The sequence below is a fragment of the Sipha flava genome, unplaced genomic scaffold (assembly GCF_003268045.1).
Source record: "Sipha flava isolate LNK unplaced genomic scaffold, YSA_version1 84_pilon_pilon, whole genome shotgun sequence".
NCBI lineage: Eukaryota > Metazoa > Arthropoda > Insecta > Hemiptera > Aphididae > Sipha > Sipha flava.
In genome coordinates, this window is record NW_020273626.1 from 1,655,595 (window position 1) to 1,675,941 (window position 20,347).

The following is a 20,347-nucleotide window of genomic DNA, read 5'->3' on the forward strand; positions in this document are numbered from 1 at the left end:
TTTTATTGTTTTATTTTTTTTTCATTAGGTACATCATTTTTAAAATTAATTTTGCTTAAGTATTTTTCCGCCCCTGAGACTTGACGCCCCCGGGCATGTGCCTACCCGAGCCCCCCTCCACTAAATATGGGCCTGGGTACATTAATAATATTCTGGATCACTGATAGCTATATTGCTATAAATACATTAATAATATATATTAATAAATTAAGTACATTAACATTAATTAATGATACTGTTATTAAAAATAAAAAAAATAATAATTTCAAAATAATTTTAAAAGTTCAATAATTTATAAGTGAGCAAATTTCTGACCACAAAATTTTGGCACCCCCAAAATACTGGCACCCGGGGCAGTTGTAACCAGTGCCCCTCCCTCCAAAATGCGGCCTTAAGTATATAAAACAATGTAACGTACCTTTGGAAGTTTAGAAAAACAGTTGAATAGTACATTTTTGTTCTCTTGTTTACTTATTTTGGTGAATTTTAATTTTAATACGTTTCGACGTATTTGTCACAGTACGGTGGACGTCGGTGTATTAATTATTATTAAAGTAATATTTTTAATGTACACAAAATTAATATTGTTGTTGTTTGTTGTCACTGACCGCCGTTCGCGAACCAGCTTCGACAGCGATCGTTTCCTTTGTCTATCGATAATAATTTATTATTAGACGCAGTTATAATATTTTAATTTTTTTTACATGTTATGATTAAAGACCGGATTTATACGCGCTTAAAACCTTAGAAATAAGATGTTTCTATGCTTCTCTAATTTTATCAAAATATTTTTTTTATAAAAAAATATAAAAATATTCTTTTTCATAAAAATGTTTTAAATACTGAAAAAACAAATAATAATAGTAGTTTATAAAATGTAGGAGATTTTCGGCATTTTAATTTACCAAGACATACACCAAAACTTGAATTAATAATTAATAAATTGTAAATTCATTAAAAATAACCTAATAAATATCACTAATTAACTTCGCTTGTGGATCTGATTGTCTTTCTTCAGAATCAGTATCATATATAAGTGTATTTTCACTTGAAGTGTATCTAATCCTTTTGTTTTTTCTTCAAATTTCTCTTCATTGAACCACTTTAGTACTTTTTTCTACATTTAAATTATTAAAAATAACAAACAAATGAAAAACAGATTTATAATAAATGTGATTGACTTGTATCACGAAACTAGATGCACCACGCAACCACGCAAAATAATATTATTACCATAGGCTTTGCCGTTTTCGACCAAAAACGTATCCTTCACTTTTCGATCAAATTTAAAATAGACCGATTCCCTTTTCGACCAAAACAAAAATGTATGTAATAAATTTAAAATAATAAAATAATTATGTACAATTTTTTAAAAAAAACTTATTAACACATTAATGCTCAGCCTTAAATTTTTGTCAATAATTATTAAAATATTAAAATAAAAGAGAACGATATTTTGTATCTAGTTTTGACCTCTTATTGTAATGAAAATTGTTTGCATTTTTTTTTTTTTTCGAAAAATCAGAATTTTAATTTTAAAAATTTTAGGACTTCGCTCGTTACGCCTGCCGGATCCACTCACAAACTCGAGTGCCACTGCGTGGCACTTTTCGAAGGGATGAGGCTTCGCCCCAAGGGTAATTATAGTCTAAGCCTAACCTAGTTTTTATAAAAACCTTGATACTGTTACAAATGGGATTATACTCTGTACGTGAACCTAAAACCTCGCTACGTGAATAAAACCCTGAATCGTCATTAATATATTATAGTAGTTTCCATAATAATCAAACATTGTATATCATTATTTTAAATTTATTGTATAAATTTTTGTTTTGGTCGAAAAAGGAATCAACCTATTTTAAATTTGGTCAAAAAAATGAATCTACCGAAAAAGGAAGGATACGGTTTTGGCCGAAAACGGACTCGCCCATTACGATAATAACGGCAATGTTGATAAATACATAGTTAAGGGTTAAGACCGTAATTTTCGGGAAAAATCCATTATAAATCACCAAAATATCCAAGTGAAATCCAAATCTATTTGTTTTTTCAAATTATGATAAAAAAGTATACAACTAATTTTGTATGCTTGAAGTCGGTGGGCTCCTCTTTTGAGTACGCTCAGTGCAAATATCTCATTTGTTCTTGCCATACATTTGGCATTGGTTCTGATGTATACATCCGAAATACTTGTTAGAACAAGACTGCTACACTGTGCAAATTTTCTGGTATTCCTATAGAACCGATACGTTTCTGCCGTTCAGCGAAGGTGGATGAACTTGATGAATTTTATTATTTTGAAAGTCTGTTAGCGAATTTATTGTTGCCAAATGGTGGAAAACTCGAGCTTGTCAAACAATTATTTTCTAGAAAAGACCATAAAAAAGAGTTTCAATGTTATTTCAAGAACAAAAGGATCAACCAGAAAAATGAATGTTTTTTCTCCCACTTTTACCGAAAATTATGATAATTTTTGTCACTCATATTCCACATATCACACCTGTTTTCATACACAAGGTTAATCAATTCTTTGTAGTCCATGGTGGTTCATTAACCGAATTGATTAACCAAATAACTCAAAATTCAATGCACGTAAACACCCAAAACATAGCTAGGCCGCGAAAAAAAATCAAACTTGGTCGAACGCTCAACTATTTCTAACGACGTCGTGTATGTTCTAACGTGTTCACCACTATCGGTGTATACATTTTCATTGGAGTAGAGGTGTTAGTTTGTTCTGATGAGTTCGACTATTTCAATAAAATTTGTGCTGTTCAATTATAATCAAATAAGAATATTATCCCATTCAGGTTCAAGCGTGTATTAGAAAATCGCCGTTGATTTCAAACTTTATTATTATTCGTTTCAGCCGAGTACGAACAATTTGAAGTACGTCCTTTAATACCACAGCAGTAAACTTAATTTAATTGCGCTCACGATCACAATGCATAATAATACACAAAGCACGTCGACATCGCAAATTTAATATTGTTAATATATTGCTGTTTCAGTAGCATAAATTGGCGCGAGAATAACGGCCGATTCCTTCGCTACGATTGTTTATAATAAACAATAATATATGCGTAACGGACAACAAAATATAATACATGATTCGTCGCTGAAATCGAACATCCCCCCCCATGTGTGGGCATGTTACGAAAATAGCTGATCACACGACGAGCTGACTATTAATACTGTTAATTAATTTTATTGCTTATCCTTTTCGTTAACAAACACTTAATATTGTTATCCAAGGTTACACGTGCTTAATTCTTATTCCGTTCAACAATGATATGTACACTGTAATGCATTGCGAAACCCCTTACTCGCAAGAGATTTTTTTTTTTTTTTTTATGAGCACTTAAAATTCGGAAACAATACGCAGATATAAATCAAATGGTACAACGTCGAGATTGCCGATAGCATGGGTCTCAGATCGGTAAGGTGATACGCGTAATTTCGCTTTCAAATCGTTAAAACACGATAAAAAAATTTAACACCTTACGTAAAGAAAGAATAATGTTACCGACCCAGATTTACCAACGCTCGTCATTTTATTCTCTTTGCGACTAATGTTTTTTTTTTTCGTGATATTTTGTATTTCATACGGGTGATAATATATTCATATGTTTAACACGATGTAAAAATGCAAACATTTTCAGCGCTTCCTGTGGTGAATTCCCAATGAACTGAGCAGGAATAACTAGGGATGTTCGATTATTTCGAGTTAATCGATTATTACGATTATTTTTTTTCCCGTCGATTATTTTACAGTTTTTATACAATTTGATTAATCGCCAAATAATCGAAATAATCGAATTTTCGATTAATCAAATAATTGAAGTAATCTAATTTCCGATTAATAAAATAATCGGAATAATAATCGGAATAATATGAATTTCTATATATATAATATTAGATTACCTGATTAAATACTTCAATTTTAAATCTGTGCTAAATGCTAATATGATTTTCTGAGTTCAATGATTCGGAATGTATTAAGGATAATATTATAAAAGTGGACATCTACATCAACATGCCATCCTGCAAATCTTGTTGAAAATTGTGTAGAAATTAAGGAATCAATTTATCCATAGTAAAAAAGTCGATTAATTGGTTAATCAGTCATTAAAAAAAATCAATCGGTTAATCTGTCAATAAAAAAAAATCGATTAATCGGTTATTCAGATATTAAAAAATGCAGTTACTGATTAATCAGTCGTTAAAAAATCAATTTTCGATTAATCGAAATAATCGATTAAAATGTGAAATTAATAATCGAGTGGTAAAAAAAACAATCGAACAGCTCTGGGCATAGGCGTGCACAAACCTCTATGTCAAGGGGTGCTTACAATTCTTTTGGGCCCTATCTTAAGAAAACGCGTAGATATATTTAATAAATCATAATGTATAAATAATGAAATAAACATAACTTTAATTTTATATTGAATATTGTGGTATATTAGTCCCAACGAACATGTTTTCTCGGATATCTTATATCATGTTGTAATTTTACAATTAATTGTAGCTGTTATATTATCATAAAAATGTTTACATGAAAATTTGGGACATTTTGTTTTATTGTTTCTATTGCGAAACATCGTTTACTTTTTACCAAATAATTTAGAATAAATTACATTTAATTTAAGCCAAATCATTTAAAATACGAGTCTTTTATAGTTTGAGACTTCAATTTTAGGGCGCCGTTTAAAACGTTTCGGGAGGTTCCCGGACACACCCGGCATTCCCCGTGCACACGCCTATGGCTCTAGAATTAATATAAAAATATAAATCATAAGCTTTAAAGTATAAAAGGTATTCAAAAAATGATTCTAAACATATTAATGTTTAGTAATGACGAAATGCAAAAGCTCGCAAAAATAAAAAAAAATTGCTTAGGCGTCAAAATCAGTTTCAGTTGCAGCATCAGGACAGTTATCATATATATCTGTTTCAATCATAAAACTAATTATGCGTTATCCGCTCCTATAAATAGAACGATGTCCATCGCTAATAACGAACAAACAAACATATTTTTGATTTTAATCTAAATTCTGTCAGTTTTTTTCAATAGTTTCGAACAAAAAAAATGTTGTTTGATTTATTTCTGCGCTTTTTATTCATTAGTTTATTAGTATCATAGTTATTTATATTTATTTATTTATTTTTCCAATATTTATAAGTACTCAATTATAATTCTTATGTAATTGGGTTCTTACCCGTAAATAAATAAATAAATAACAATAAAAATAACTATTCACAGACTTAAGAACAAGTAAACTGGGTGACCAGACAATTCAATCTTTATCTGATTTTATAAATTCCTGAACTCTACTAACTGACTTCTGATAAAAAAACCATTTTTATTGCATGCCAGTGAACCAGGAAATAAACGTATGTTAATATTATATTATTTTATTAATTATTATTATTATTATATAATTATTATATTATAATTATAATTATTAATTATTTTATTATTATTATATTATAACACAACAGAACTTAGATCTCATAACAAATCATAAACATGGGTTTGCTAATGGAACGTTTTAAACTTGTCTCACTTTATTTACACAAATATATGCAATTCATAAAGTCCATTATAGTAACGTATTTCCTTCATTATTTGTGTTACTACCGGATAAAAATAAAAACAATTATAATCGTTTATTTGAAGCGCTTAAAATCCTAAAATGTGGACTTCGTGCAAAAACAATATTGATCGATTTTGAAAAATCAACAACCAACTCAATATCTAGATCATTATTGAACACAGAAATCAGAGTATGTTTTTTTTTCATTTTCTAAAGAAATCTGGAGACATTTGCAAAGCTCTGGACTTCAAGCAAAATACTCAAAAGATTCAGTATTTTATTTACAAGTTTGTATATTGGCAGCTCTTAATTTCGTACCAATCTACAATGTAGTTAAATCATTAGGAGAAATTTTAGATTCTGGTTATTATCAAACAAATCAAGATATATGATTATTAATTAATCATTGATAAATTATTATTAGCCATTGATTAATTTTTTCGAAGACGTTTGGATTGGATACATAGACCATTTAAGCCGAAAAATACTACCGTTATATAAAATAACTTTATGAAATCTTTATACACATTGAAAAGGAAATTTACCTAGAATAAATAATTTTGTTGAAGGATGGCATTATGGGTTTACATCTACATTTAATGTTACCCATCCAACAATTTGGAAATATATCGATGACTTCAAAAAACAAGAAAACTTAAATAAATGGAAAATTTGACGATTTATGGGTGGAAATAAAGAAGGGGTAAAACAAAAATATAAGGATCACGCAGAAATAATTATTTCAAAATGCACTGAATATGACCAAACCAGACCAATTTTAGATTTTTTAAGAGGGATAGCTCATAATTTTCAGTTACAAGTTTAGTAAATTAATATTTATTTTAAATTTTTTTATTATACGAGTATGTACTTTTTTATTTTATTACTAAGACATTTTCGAAATTTGTGAATAAATGCGAGTAAAATTATTCATATAAAAAATTAGTAATTTAATTGTATGATGCATTTTGTGATATACTCGTATTTTACGGTGAATTTGACACCACGATGTATTGTTGGCGATAAATTATTTGTGATGTATTTAACCGCGATGAATTGTTCGCAATGGGCCGTCTACCATTCAAACTATATAAACAGTAATAAAAATATTTTTTTTGTGTTCAAGCTCCAAAGTAGATTATTTATTCATGAATGCATTTTTATTAATTTTAAAGGTTTATCTTAAATGAAATTGTGTAATATTGCAAATTATGTAAATAAAAATCACAAATATTTACGACATATGAAAAATACATTTAATTAACTTGAGATGGATGAAATATGTTTTAACATTAAATATATAATAAATACATAATATTAACATATTTAAATATTCTTTTATAACATTAAAAAAATAAGTTTCAAATTTATAAAATTATAAATTTAATTTATCACATTAATTAGGAATCAAAAATAAAAATAAATCAAAAGAAAGAACAACGGTTTACAACAATAAAATTCTCACTTCAGTTAACAAGAGTAAGACCTAATATCTTTATTGAATATAAAAAAAAAAATTATTATAATTTTCTTTTGTTTTTATAGTAGGAGGTTCAAATATCATTTACTGTCGATTATTTTCGACTTATCATGTTTAAAATAATCGTTTTTTACGGATATGCTCAAATAATCGGCATATTTACCTATTCAACAATGATGAATACTTAAGTAAAAAATATTTCGATGGAATTGATTTAGTATTATCATACTTTATAATCATTCCAAAGCATTTTCGTTAAATAAAAGCTTATAAAAGTGTAATAAAAGTTATTACGACATATTTGTTAAACACTCTTCAGTTTATTAAACTATTGAAACATTCATAATAAAATGTACTATGTTTTTAGTTGTTTCATTTTTCTTAGTTTTCATTTTTTTTCTTTCATGAGTTATACTTCGAGTAATGTTTATAACTTATAATCCCCTCTTGTACAATATATAAGACCCTACTGGAATGCAGTATAAAAGATGAATTTAATATACTGTGCATGAAGTTGTGAACAAAATATTAAATATTTCACATACGAAATTCAAAAATATATAACCTTAATATATCCTTTAAAATTAGTACTACATATTGTGTGTATACATAAATGATTTAATATAAACCTCGCTTGCCAGTATTCTTCATGAAATCCTTTAAATATTCAAATACGCCACTATGAAGATTTAAATTTACTCTGATTCATATCCTAAGAAAGTTATTTTTTTTTTTCTTACTCGCATTCTAAGTCTGCGTTTTAAAATTGTTTCTCTCTCTCTCTCTCTCTCTCTTTCTTCAACTTATTTTTCAATTTTCTTCTCTTGAACTTTTACCATCAAATATTGACTTGGTTATATGACTTATATACACACTACATACACTCGTATAATCACTTGACTGGCACGATTTGCTTAACAATTCGGAAAATCCGTTCCCTATTCAATATTATACAATAAATAAGAAATATATTATAATACTTTATTGTGACTATATTGGATCAGAGAAAGTAATATATGATAGACTATATAGAAGATATATCATTGCTCATAAAAATAAACGTAATATATGAATGCATTTAAGATAGTTTTTTTTGTTTTTAAGATTGCACACTGTGGCAAATCGATTATCTATATATCAGACTACATTTACCAAATTGTAATAGTCAGTGCCGTCTTAACTGCCAATAACGACCTAAGACAACAATTCGACGCCCCCTTCGATTCCACAATTTTTTTTTATGTAAAATTGACTTCACATTTGTAGGGTATAATTTACCTCATTCCTTAAGTATGTTTAATAATTAATAATAAAGGTACCTACTATTTATTATTTTTATCATGATTACAGTCATATTTATTTTGTTTTTATGTTATTTCAAATCTAACATTTCATTATCTTAGATAAATTAAATAAAAATTACTTTTATTTAAAAAATATAAAATATGTTTGTATTCATAAATTATATATAATTATGGGTTATACATAATATATTAACATAAAAATGCAGGGTAAATATTTTAATTACCTTTTATATTTATAAGACAACATAATAATAACAAATAATAATGTTTTTATAATTTTATAACACAGATCTAATATTTCAACATTTCAACATTATGTATGAAATTCTCGTAGATTAAACAAAGGAATTTTTCCTTGTTTTAAGTTTTGCAGATTTTTCAATCAAATTACGTTCTGCTTTTCTGAGTAAGTATCGTGTTTATAAAATTGCCATAGTAAGTTTTGTTTACTGAACTATCCGTATTCACTCAAACTTGATTTATTATAAGAAATGGATCAAATTGATAGGTAATCAATTCATTAATTGATTATATCGTAGTTATTTATTATATATTTCAACAATATTGTAATAATATTCATTAATAATGAATATTATTAAGGGTTCAGATTTTATAGCATTTGATATGGATAAAAATAGCAAATGGAGATATAAATTTGTTTCGTGCAATAGAGACTCCAAAAATGAAATTTTACTTTGATACTTTTTGCATATTTAAAGTATTTTAGAATTTTAGTGTAATTTGCAAAGTTTTAATGCTATTATTAGCCAATACACATAATAATGTAATGCTTTATTCAAAATTTACCATAAATATTATTAATTGACTGAAAATAGTTTTTTTTAATTATTAACAGGTCATTTTAGTTTTTTTTTTTATAAATTTATTAATTAATAAGATTAAATTACAGATTATAATTCAAAAAATAAAATAAACTATCAGTAACAGATAATGAAGTTAATACAATTTTGATTAACCATTCTTTTCTTTTTATTTCTATTCATAGGGCATATTTTAAGATGTTTTTAGTCATATTATATTGCATGTTTTAATACTTTTCAATTATATGATATAACATATAGTGTAGAACCTATATATATAGTGTAAAAGTTGAGACGTTATTTTTTTTTAGCTGTTTACAATATTTAAAAACTTATATTTTTTTAATTTCACTCATAGCTATATTTTATATTATAATACTTTATCAGTTTTTTTTATTTTTATTTTCTTTAGGAAATATTTTTAATACATACAGAGTTGATAGGAGGTACTATGTGGAGTATCACAAGCACAATTATGTTTATACTTCATCGAAACATAAATCATCGAACATAAAAGTAATATTATCCTCTGAAAAAAATATTTACTATTATGGTATTAACAAACTAATTTAAAAGTCTTTCATAAATCACCTGTGTTGCAACAAATCGAATCCATTACGCAGTGCACTTCCCCGCAATATCCAGTGAGTGTGATGATATATTACATAAACATATACATATTAATGCTTCTTTTTTTTTCTTTTATTCGTACTATTATTGCAACGTAGACATTTAAAATTTGAAAAAGAATAATGCTAATAATAATAATAACGAGACACTGCGTTTCCGATTTATGGTAATTCGGAATAAATTATTATAACAACACGTGGAATCTGGTTGTGTGCGATCAAGCAATAATACGTGTTACTGGTTGAATATTGTATGGCGTACCGTATAACTAGGATATCTGGTCCTGTGATTGTTAGTTCTCGGAAACGAAGACAAGATTTCCACAAAATTAATCACAGTGGAGTCCACCTTCGAATAATTTAAATTGCTTTCGAGTATAATTTATAACGAAAATTATTAAATTAGAAATTTCGCAGTTGATAGGACAATCTTATGAATTATGTAGACGATTCCATTGAAAAAATAACGTTACCGATGTTACTGAACAGCGGGATGCTTTACGGAGATCAGCGGCTAATACCAGAATAGTATTTGTGGCATTTTTACGCATAATAATAATATTATGAGGTGGCAGCGGTGCTATAATAATGTATGGTCAAGTTAAATTCATCCAGTGTGGTTGATCTTAAACAATATTTAATAACCGAACGATCTAAGTGTTTACACGAAATGATTTAAATGTATGTGGATGGAAAGAATACGATTTTAAAGTAATTTGTCCAGTTCGAACTGTATCTTTCGTCAATCGTCCACTTGAAAATATCGAAGAAAAAAAATAGTTTCAGTATCCGATTCGCTGCTGTTGACCGTGCGTATTAAGTCAATTTTCCCTACGGGGAAACCAAATATAATTTGGGCCAACTTACTAATAAAAATGAGTGTATACCTGTATACCTATAAAACCAGCAAAGTTATCTATCCGTTTTTTTACAATGGCACAAAACTATGAAATGACCATTATTTTGCAAGTCAAAAGTACAGTTTACTTGTAATGCAGTAAACTACGGTGGTGATGCTACGAGACAGAGACATTTTTTACTCAACTTTTGATTGCATGTAGGTACATTATGTATTGTAAATACACTGGCAAAGAATATTTATATTTTCATAATTCCAAAATTCAGTTATGTTTATCATTAACTGGACTCGGATCTTTGTGGGCTAAAAAATAATGAAGTATATATATGTGTGTGTGTGTGTGTGTGTGTACTAAAAAAGCGCAAATATGCAGTAAAATAAGCAATTATTTTTTTAATTAAATATATATTTAAAAGCATATTTATTATTAAATCATGTTATTATATTTATCCGGATTACACTGAATGATAAGATGTTTTTAATGTTTTCGAGTTTTAACGATCGTATGTTGCGACTTGAAAGGGGTTTACAAATGGAAAATGATCTTTCGATATCTACCTACATAATTGTAGAAAATCAGGTAATGATGGAGATAGATCCATTAAATATGGAAGAGATTAGTTTCAATGTTTATTGACAAAGCTACGGTGTGCAGCGGTTCATTATTTTTAAATTATTTATTTACAATTGATACGCGATTACTTAATCTCATTATCTATACATCGATTAGCGAAGTACCAGCACCCGCTAAAAATGGAAGTGCATTAGTACTATATTGTGTTTTCATAGCTTGTATTGAATATAAATCATCAAAATCGCGATTAAATATTCTGGTCTCCGAAAAAACAAATGTTAAATTGCTGATCCTACATTTATTAAAGAAACTATCAATATTTTAGCAGAAACAAAAAAAATAAAAATACATTTAATTTGCATAATGTTATAAGTATAAAATAAGTTTGCAGTTGTATAATGTGTTAATAAAGTAAATGTTTATTTATACATGACTATATATCACCATTCAATTTAATTATTTTAAATTTTATCACCCCAGATCCAGAACCCAAGCTTCGCCACTGGTAAATTGTAAATGATTTTTTTTCAAGTACCTAAACAATAAATCAAATCTAAATTTTGATTTAAGTTCTATAAAATAAACAACAATATCAACATCATTATTTTTATTTAAATCACGTTGATTGTTATGTACAACTATGTTATTGATTCCGTAGTAAATTATAAAATAAGAATAGTTTATTCTTGAAAATAGTTCAACGTAGGTAAAATAATTAACAATTAGTTTAGTAAAATTATTAAAAACTAAACTTTTACCATTTGTAATATTTCTGTACTTTTTTCACATATCAATTACTGTATTTACAATAATAATTACTGTAGTTCAGGGATGGATAGGGCCGCCGGGACACCGGGATTTTCCCGGTGAGCCGCTGCTTATGTTGACGAAAATGGGCTGATGAAAAATATTACTATTAATACTATTATATATGTACATATATACAAATAAAAGTGAATAAATATAATACTAATAACATATATTTAATTCTAGCTTAAATCTATAAATATCATAGTAAATTTCTTTAAAATTAAGAAGAAAAAAAAATATTTACAGTAGGGTTACATAATTTTAAATGTAATTTTTTTTTATGTGTTATTTTAATTGAATGATCAAAAATTAAAAATTAAATTTTATTCAAAATTTCGAGTGCAAATTTATTTTCTTTGATGCACATTTTAACATATTAGTGCACATACTTGTGCATGTGAAAGATCTTTAGGTGCATATTTGATTGGTCTTTAATAGATATAATTCTGTGCTATAAAGATAACTGATTGTTTAGATTTAAATTATCATATATAGTCACTAATAAAACTCCACGGCAAAGTTCTTTACTGATATATCATTTTTTTCCACAATAATTATACGCGAACCATGTAGATAGTATAATATTGTTAAAATGTTGTATAACCAGTTATGCTTCAAAACGAATTAAAAAGAAAAGGAAGTGCAGAAAATAAAAGAGATAAAAATCGAAGAGTTGTTAGAAGAGAGTAAAACATGTGTAAAATTGAGTACTATAAATTGTATTATAAATTTAAATATTATTTAAGAACGTCGAAAAAAAAGGTGGTGATTGCCGGGTTGGTTCTCTCAAAGTTGAGTTAATTGTTTAGTTGGAACTTGAATATAATCATGTGGGCTGCAGTATTCTATTTTTCCCGAGCTGGTCAGATTATGACCTATCCGCCCCTGCTGCAGTTCAAAATAAATTCAAAAACGCCTTATTTAACTTCAGTGAAGTAATAATTATTGAAAAATTAAAAATAGTACCTAGCTAATAGTTGTACTTTCTCAACTCATGTCTTGTTGTTAGTTATTAACTTATACATTGACTTTTTTGTGTACAAACTTTAAAATCCTGTTTTAAAATTAATATTTTACTGTAAATAATTATATAAAAGTATTTAGGTTCAACAAGTGAAATCTAAAATAATTTTAATACATTTAATAATATCAATTATTTTGAATTAATTTAAATTATTATTTTAAACAAACACACAAATACATCTGGGCACATATAAATGTTTAGTATCGAAGACTTTTGATAAACGAACACGTTTAAATTAAACTATGCAATTATCTTGCTATAGATTTTGATAGCGTATGTTGCACAAGATCTACACCATTATTTAGAAAGGTCAGATTCCATAACTAGCCCAAGTACATCTTCTAGTAGGTACCTACTTGATTTGCTTAAGCAAACCACCCTTCGGTAAATTTTATAAAGTTAAAATTCCTTAAGGCCAAAACATGGTGGAGTTGTCAATCGGTTGCCAGCAGATCGACTACGTTAGTCCTTTAGGATGACTACAGTTCTTGGTTGGATAACCATCATATTATTTAATAATCAAGTGTCCCTGTTTAACCACTACACGTAATTACGTATTTAAAAAATAACCATCGCCATAAAATAGTTTGAAAAATCTGATATCCAGCAACACGAACAAATTAAAAGTGTTTTCCTTTTCTTATGGTATACCTTGCAGCATAATTTATTTAGGTCAAGTGGTTGCACCCTATTATATATATATATATATATATATATATATGTTACGGTGAATGATGTAAACGTGGTAAAAGACGTCATTCCCCGGTAAATGACATCATTTACCTAAAAATTGGTAAACGTTGTAAATGCAGACATTCTCCGGTTATTGTCGTCAATCACCAGTTTAATTGGAGAATGATTTTTAATACTTTTATAAACGAAAATCCCAACTAGCAATAACGCCGATAACCCGAATAATAATGTGAGATAATTTTTTAGTTTATTAGTTAGTATCGACGGGTATATTATAGCGAGTTGTGTTTGCTACGAATGTGTGTTTTATAATATTATTTGTAAAAATTTGTGACAGAAATGACAGAATATGGGGTGTTGAAACACAAATATACACGAGCACAAATTTCTCTATGTAAAGAAAAATTTTTAGAGCTAGATGAAGCCATGAAAAAAATTAAAGACAGGGAAATAACATTAAGAGAAGCAGCAGGACATGGAATAGCTGGTCATGCAAAACTGCAAAACTGGTTGTGGTACTAAAAAATGTGCTTGTAATGCAGTGGAAATGTTGTGCAGTTCAAAATTTCATAGTAACCAAAATTGTACAAATAAATAATTTGTAATATGCACGTATTTTATTATTTTTTTATTTTAACAATAAATCATTATTATAAATAGTCCCTATAGTAAAAAAATCAGTATATTATTTGAAATTTATCATCATTTACCACCAGTTTTGGTAAATGACATCAATGACCGGTGAAAGATGTACATTTGAATTTAAAATCTGGTTTTTTACATCATTTACCTACATAATCGAATCATTTTAGTAAAAGACGTCATTCACCGGAGAATGACGACATTCACCAATATTCATCTTTTACCGTAACATTTATATATATATATATATATATATAACACGCTGTATATTTACGATAAGCGTTTGATCCCTTTGTTTATAAGTTAAGAGGACGCCACACTTGCATGCGTTGTCACTGTCTGACAAACGTACATCACACATTTGCGTTCAGTAATCAAAATGTAATGATGTTAATATTAGGGTAAACTAAATTAGAATCAAACTTTAAGAGAAGAATATAATCTGTGTTTTGACGGTTTTTCCGATATTTTAATTTTTAAGCGAGTTACGGGTATATAAAATATTACAATTAAAAAAAAAAAAACCGCTTAAAAATTAAAATATCGAAAAAAACAGGTCAAGAAAACTCAAATAATGTTTTTCACTTAAAATAATATTCTAGATCAGTTTACTCTGTTATTAAAGCTAATATCACTATAATTTAACTACTGAACTCTAATTTTCCATGTTGTACGTGTGTTAGACGGACCCAACATATGCGGATGAGGCGCCCAGTTAATTATAATTTTTAGCTTTTAACTTTATATTTTTATTAATATTATTGCACATATAGGTACTTACTTTTAAGCACAAATTCAGTTTATGTTAATGGAAGGGGGGAGTTATGAATAGGTATACAAATACCTACAAGGATTTCTATTTATATAAATTCAATAGTAAATAATGTAATTTCTTATAATTTATACTGAATATTTTTTTTTTTTCGTATACCGTATTGAATTTATTTACTTAATTGTTTGAATTAAAATTTTAGAAACTGATAAAATACCTTTTCAATATTTAACAAAAATATATAATAAAAAAATGTTGTATGTAATTGTCAAAACATTAAGTAGGTATCATTTAGGTATGAATTAGATAATTAAGTCCAATCTTCTGATTGATTTGGCTAAAGGTAAGGTATGCAAGGAATGACATGTCGCCGCAACAACTGTGGTTTATAATACTTAACGACAAAAAAAAAATTTTTAACCGATCATCACAAACAAAAATAATGTTAGTTTAATTTTAAATCTGTTCAAGTATTACGCACTATCCACTACGCGAGTGTACTTTAAATTCTTAAATTTAAATAATAATAATTAATAAATATGGATGATTTGATTTTTAATAACAATAATATTTTCACTCTCCTATTTGATGGATGAGATTAATTTTTCTTATTTGTCGTATAAGAAAAAAAAAATTAATTTAAAAATCTAAAAATCTTTTATTATAAATTTTTTTTAATCCGCAGCTGATATATTATTTGTACTCTAAAAGTATGGCGTTGTTTGTGATGTTATTATTCGTAACTTTATGCAACTTTTAATTAAATTATGAAATACACATAATTACTGGTTTAACAATACAAAATAATTGTATAACTATTATTAGATTCTTGCTATTACAATGTACATAAAACATGGTATAAAATATTAACGAAAAAACGTAGTGGAAATTGTAGAACCGAATAAATTAATATGTGTGAAAATAAAATGAAAACTGAGGGAAATCAAATGAATATTATTCCCCGGTGAATTAACCCAATATTGAGCAAACAATCATCCGTCATATAGCAAGAATCGGGACGTACAAATTTCACTTTTCTAATTACCAAAAAGTCATTGTCATAAATATAAAAATTTATTAGAGCTAGGATTTAATAGGATTTGGCATTTTTATTTTTTTATTTATTTTTTAACCCCCTGGCTGATTATAAATTTAAAATTATAAAATGTGTTTCCTATATCAACAAGTGACCGTAACACTGAGGTTTTTAAAATTTTTCGTTTTAAGGATATTTGTGTAATTTTTTTTGATTTTTGTTACCCCAAAATTCAGTGATGTTTGTTTTTCATTTTTTTATTTAATTTATTCATACGACTATTTTACTAATCCATTGTGGCAAAATGTTTTCAGTCAGCATTTTTATACTGCCGCATTATAATTATAGAACAATACTTATATTTTCAATCAAAAGTATTTTATAATTTCTTAATCAGAGTGTTGTCAATGCTTAACTTACTTTTACCAAAAACATCTAAATACTATCTATGAGCTTTGATTCAATAAATTTAACAATAATAGCAAAAGTTATAATTATTATTATAACAGATATCTATATAATGTTAATATAAGTATCTAATTTTTGTTTCAAGTCATAATGATTAAAAAATATTATTAAAATTAAAATTTGAAATAAAATAAAATACTCGTATAAATATTCGAATAAAAATATTTTACAGTTTACACATCAAAAACTTTTTGAAATTTTTTGGTTAACTATTTTTATTGATTATATATAACAACTTGAATAAAAATCAATGTTTTATAAAGTCGTATGCATTCTAAATGATTCTCGAAGGGTAAAAGCGAAGCAAGGATATAAGAGGTCAGTTAACCGCGTTTAAATTTCCTACGCCCTCTCCCTTTCTCGCTATGCGCACATAAAAGTATTATTATTTATGCGTCTTCGTCTACTGTGCATAAAATATTCGTGCGATAAGCTCAAATCAAAGCCCGTTCGCTTATTTATTACTGACTGTTGTTATTGATTACTTTAGCGAATCTAATAAATTGCAATTACGTCCGTACAATATAGCAGTTACGCAAAACTGAGTATCTAAATATACTATATTTATTAAACATGTATCCCGATAATTACTATGCATAGTACTCGTATATTACATCAGATCACGAATCAATTTTGGAAAATGTAAATATAAAACACACTGTTTGTCCTCCTCGATTAAAAAAAAGATGACTGGAGCTAACACGATCCACGTTTATTCAATATTTATTGAGATACGTCGATGTCGTATAATTATGTTCACCAGTATGAACAAATAAATTTGAACGACGACGATTTTTGAAATTGTATATCTCCGACAAGTTATATGAATTTTCATTAGTATATTACTAATATTAATCCTCAAGAGTACACATTTCATAACAATTAGCACATAATGTATTTATACGATATGATTACATTTTTTAATTAAATTGGTAGTTGTAACTACCTTGTAAAAAAGGTAGCTATTTTTAAAACTATTATCAAACATGAAAGCAAGTAATCCAACTATTCGTGACCATAAGCAATTTTAGTAGTAGATAATTTATATTATCATAGTATCCATATTTCGATACTGCTATCATACTCTATGTCAATATTCGATAGAATTATTTTCGAAGGCCCACACGACATTTTACTCTAATTTGTAATTAGTTGTTTTTTTTTTTTTGTTATCTTTTATTAATTCTTAATAAAATCTTAAATGTACATACCTATTGCTATTATTGCTAATAATATAGTTAGAACATAGAACATTGTAAAATACTGTATACATAATTTCTTACTGATTGTGTAAATATTTAAGTTAAACATTTTCTAAACGTCAAAAAATTGTATTAGTTTTAAATTTAGATGACCAGATGTCAGGAAAATTTTATTAATAAAAAAAGGAAATAAAAAAAAAAATAGAAAAAAAAAAAAAAATTATTTCCTCGACCACGAAGCTCAATCACTTTTGTTATAGGATTAGTCTACCTTGTGAGCTCCGGCTATGAATATTTTATTTTTCTCTTTCGTTAAAATTATTATGTTTATTATGCCAGATTATGTTTGTTGGTTTAATTAGTCTAATAATATAATATAAAAAATGATTTACCTCGCAAAACTATTAAAGCTCATTTAAAAAATATTAGAATACACCACCAGTAGGTACACCACTTTTTCAAAATTCAATATTTAAATTTGTTATTAAGTTACACTATCAAATAAATAAATAATACACATAATGTATAAGATACTTTTGTCAAGTTCATTAAAAAAAAATTTAAACAATAGTAATAATAATATTAATAAACTACAAAAATCTCGTGGGGAAAATACCTTCGTTATTTTTTAATAGCTTAAATCGTTGTACCCAATAAGATATGCACTTTTCATACACTTTTAGTCATTTTAATCATGCATGAAAAAAAACGTAGCAATTTTACTTAAATTGCATTATACAGTTGCAAATTTAACATAATTAAAATGTTCAAATAAAAAGTAGTACGTATAATAATTACGTGGATGCATTGAAATGAATAAATATCTGTTCAATAATCATAACCTATTTGACATTATGTTTTCGTTATTCTATATTATTATACTTTAATTTTGATCGTGTCACGTATATTGAATTGTAAAACAACTTAAGTGTGGGGTCGGAGAGAAAAAAAAGGCTGTATTGTTTAATTTCGGTCATCAAAAGTGCATCTCGATTGTTTTTCTAGTAAAGTAAGGAATGAACAGTAAGGTTTTCATCGCAATTAAAACTTTCCATGATAACGAATTAAATATAACTACAGAGATAATTCGCTGTTGTCAAAAAAAAAAAATTAGATAACATAAAAAAAAAACTGTGTCTGTACTCAAAAATTAATTTCGGTTACCGCTGTACTAAAATAAATATATCATGAATATGTCATGCAAACGTTTTCCGTTAATTATTACGATTCCGCTGTTTTAAATCGTAACAAAACTTAACATAAAAGCATTGGTAGTGCATGAGATATTGAGATCAAGCAGTTACTGCGAAATTATGCTGTGAAAAATAAAAAGTAAGGAAAAATAGTTGAACGTTTCGACATAAAAGAACCGAATGTATACATACAATTGTTCAATTAATGGACAGTATTTGAAATATTTTTCTTGTTCATAAATCTGTCCCTATTATTCACCTTTACCTACTCCTTATCTTTACTATTTTATACAACCTTCCTACTGCTGTACAGACGTATACACGTATACGTGACATTATTGTGTGCCTATCCTTGTAATGCTTTACTTTTATTATTTACAGCCGTTTTACATTGTATTCACTTTTTCGAACGTTCGTATTCGTACGGCGTAAAATTATTGAAACGAACACGATAGCAACTTCATTGAATACGTATACGTATATTCGATTAACTTTGTGTACCAACAAGAGATCGGTTAAAGTCCGAACGATTTGAACAACTAAACTTAATTAATGCCGATAAAAAAGGTCCAACGTCGCGTGACGTATCGCGTACACGACTTTTTACATTATACAATATTGCCGTCGGATGAAAATCTTCTTTTTTCATCATCATATCCTTAACCCCGTCACCACTGTTATTACGCAACATTTAGCCGATCTATTGTAATTGTGTAGGAAAGGAAAAAAAATTCCACACCGAACCGTCGAGAGAGGACATACACGTGAGACTTAAAAGCGTCAGTTTCCGAGAACTGACTCAAGGTGAGCACGACGGCACACCGTTCGCGTTTTCGCGGTAATAAAAGCGTCTTCGTCGCATACGGTTAATGAATTGCCTTTCCTGGATCGCAGTGACAAAACGAATAATTACCGTACGCAGCTCGTGTTAGCAGTGTCGAGTTTGTAAGTTAAGAAATTAGTTATCCACAAAAAGTTTTTTTTTTATAAACACCACGGACGGTAATCATTAGGAGACGAAGTTCATCCATCCCGAGCGTTCACAATCAAGACAACTCCGAACGTATTATGATGTATTCCGGTCGACTAGTCGTTTTGCCATCTCCATACCCGTTTTTTCGTGATCAACCAGTTTATGAAAATAAAAATAGAGTGGTCGAGGCGAGAGATACTACGACTATGTGTATATGAGTCTGTCTTCCTTTTTCCGTTGAGAAAACAACATGGGCGGCTGAGAAAAAGA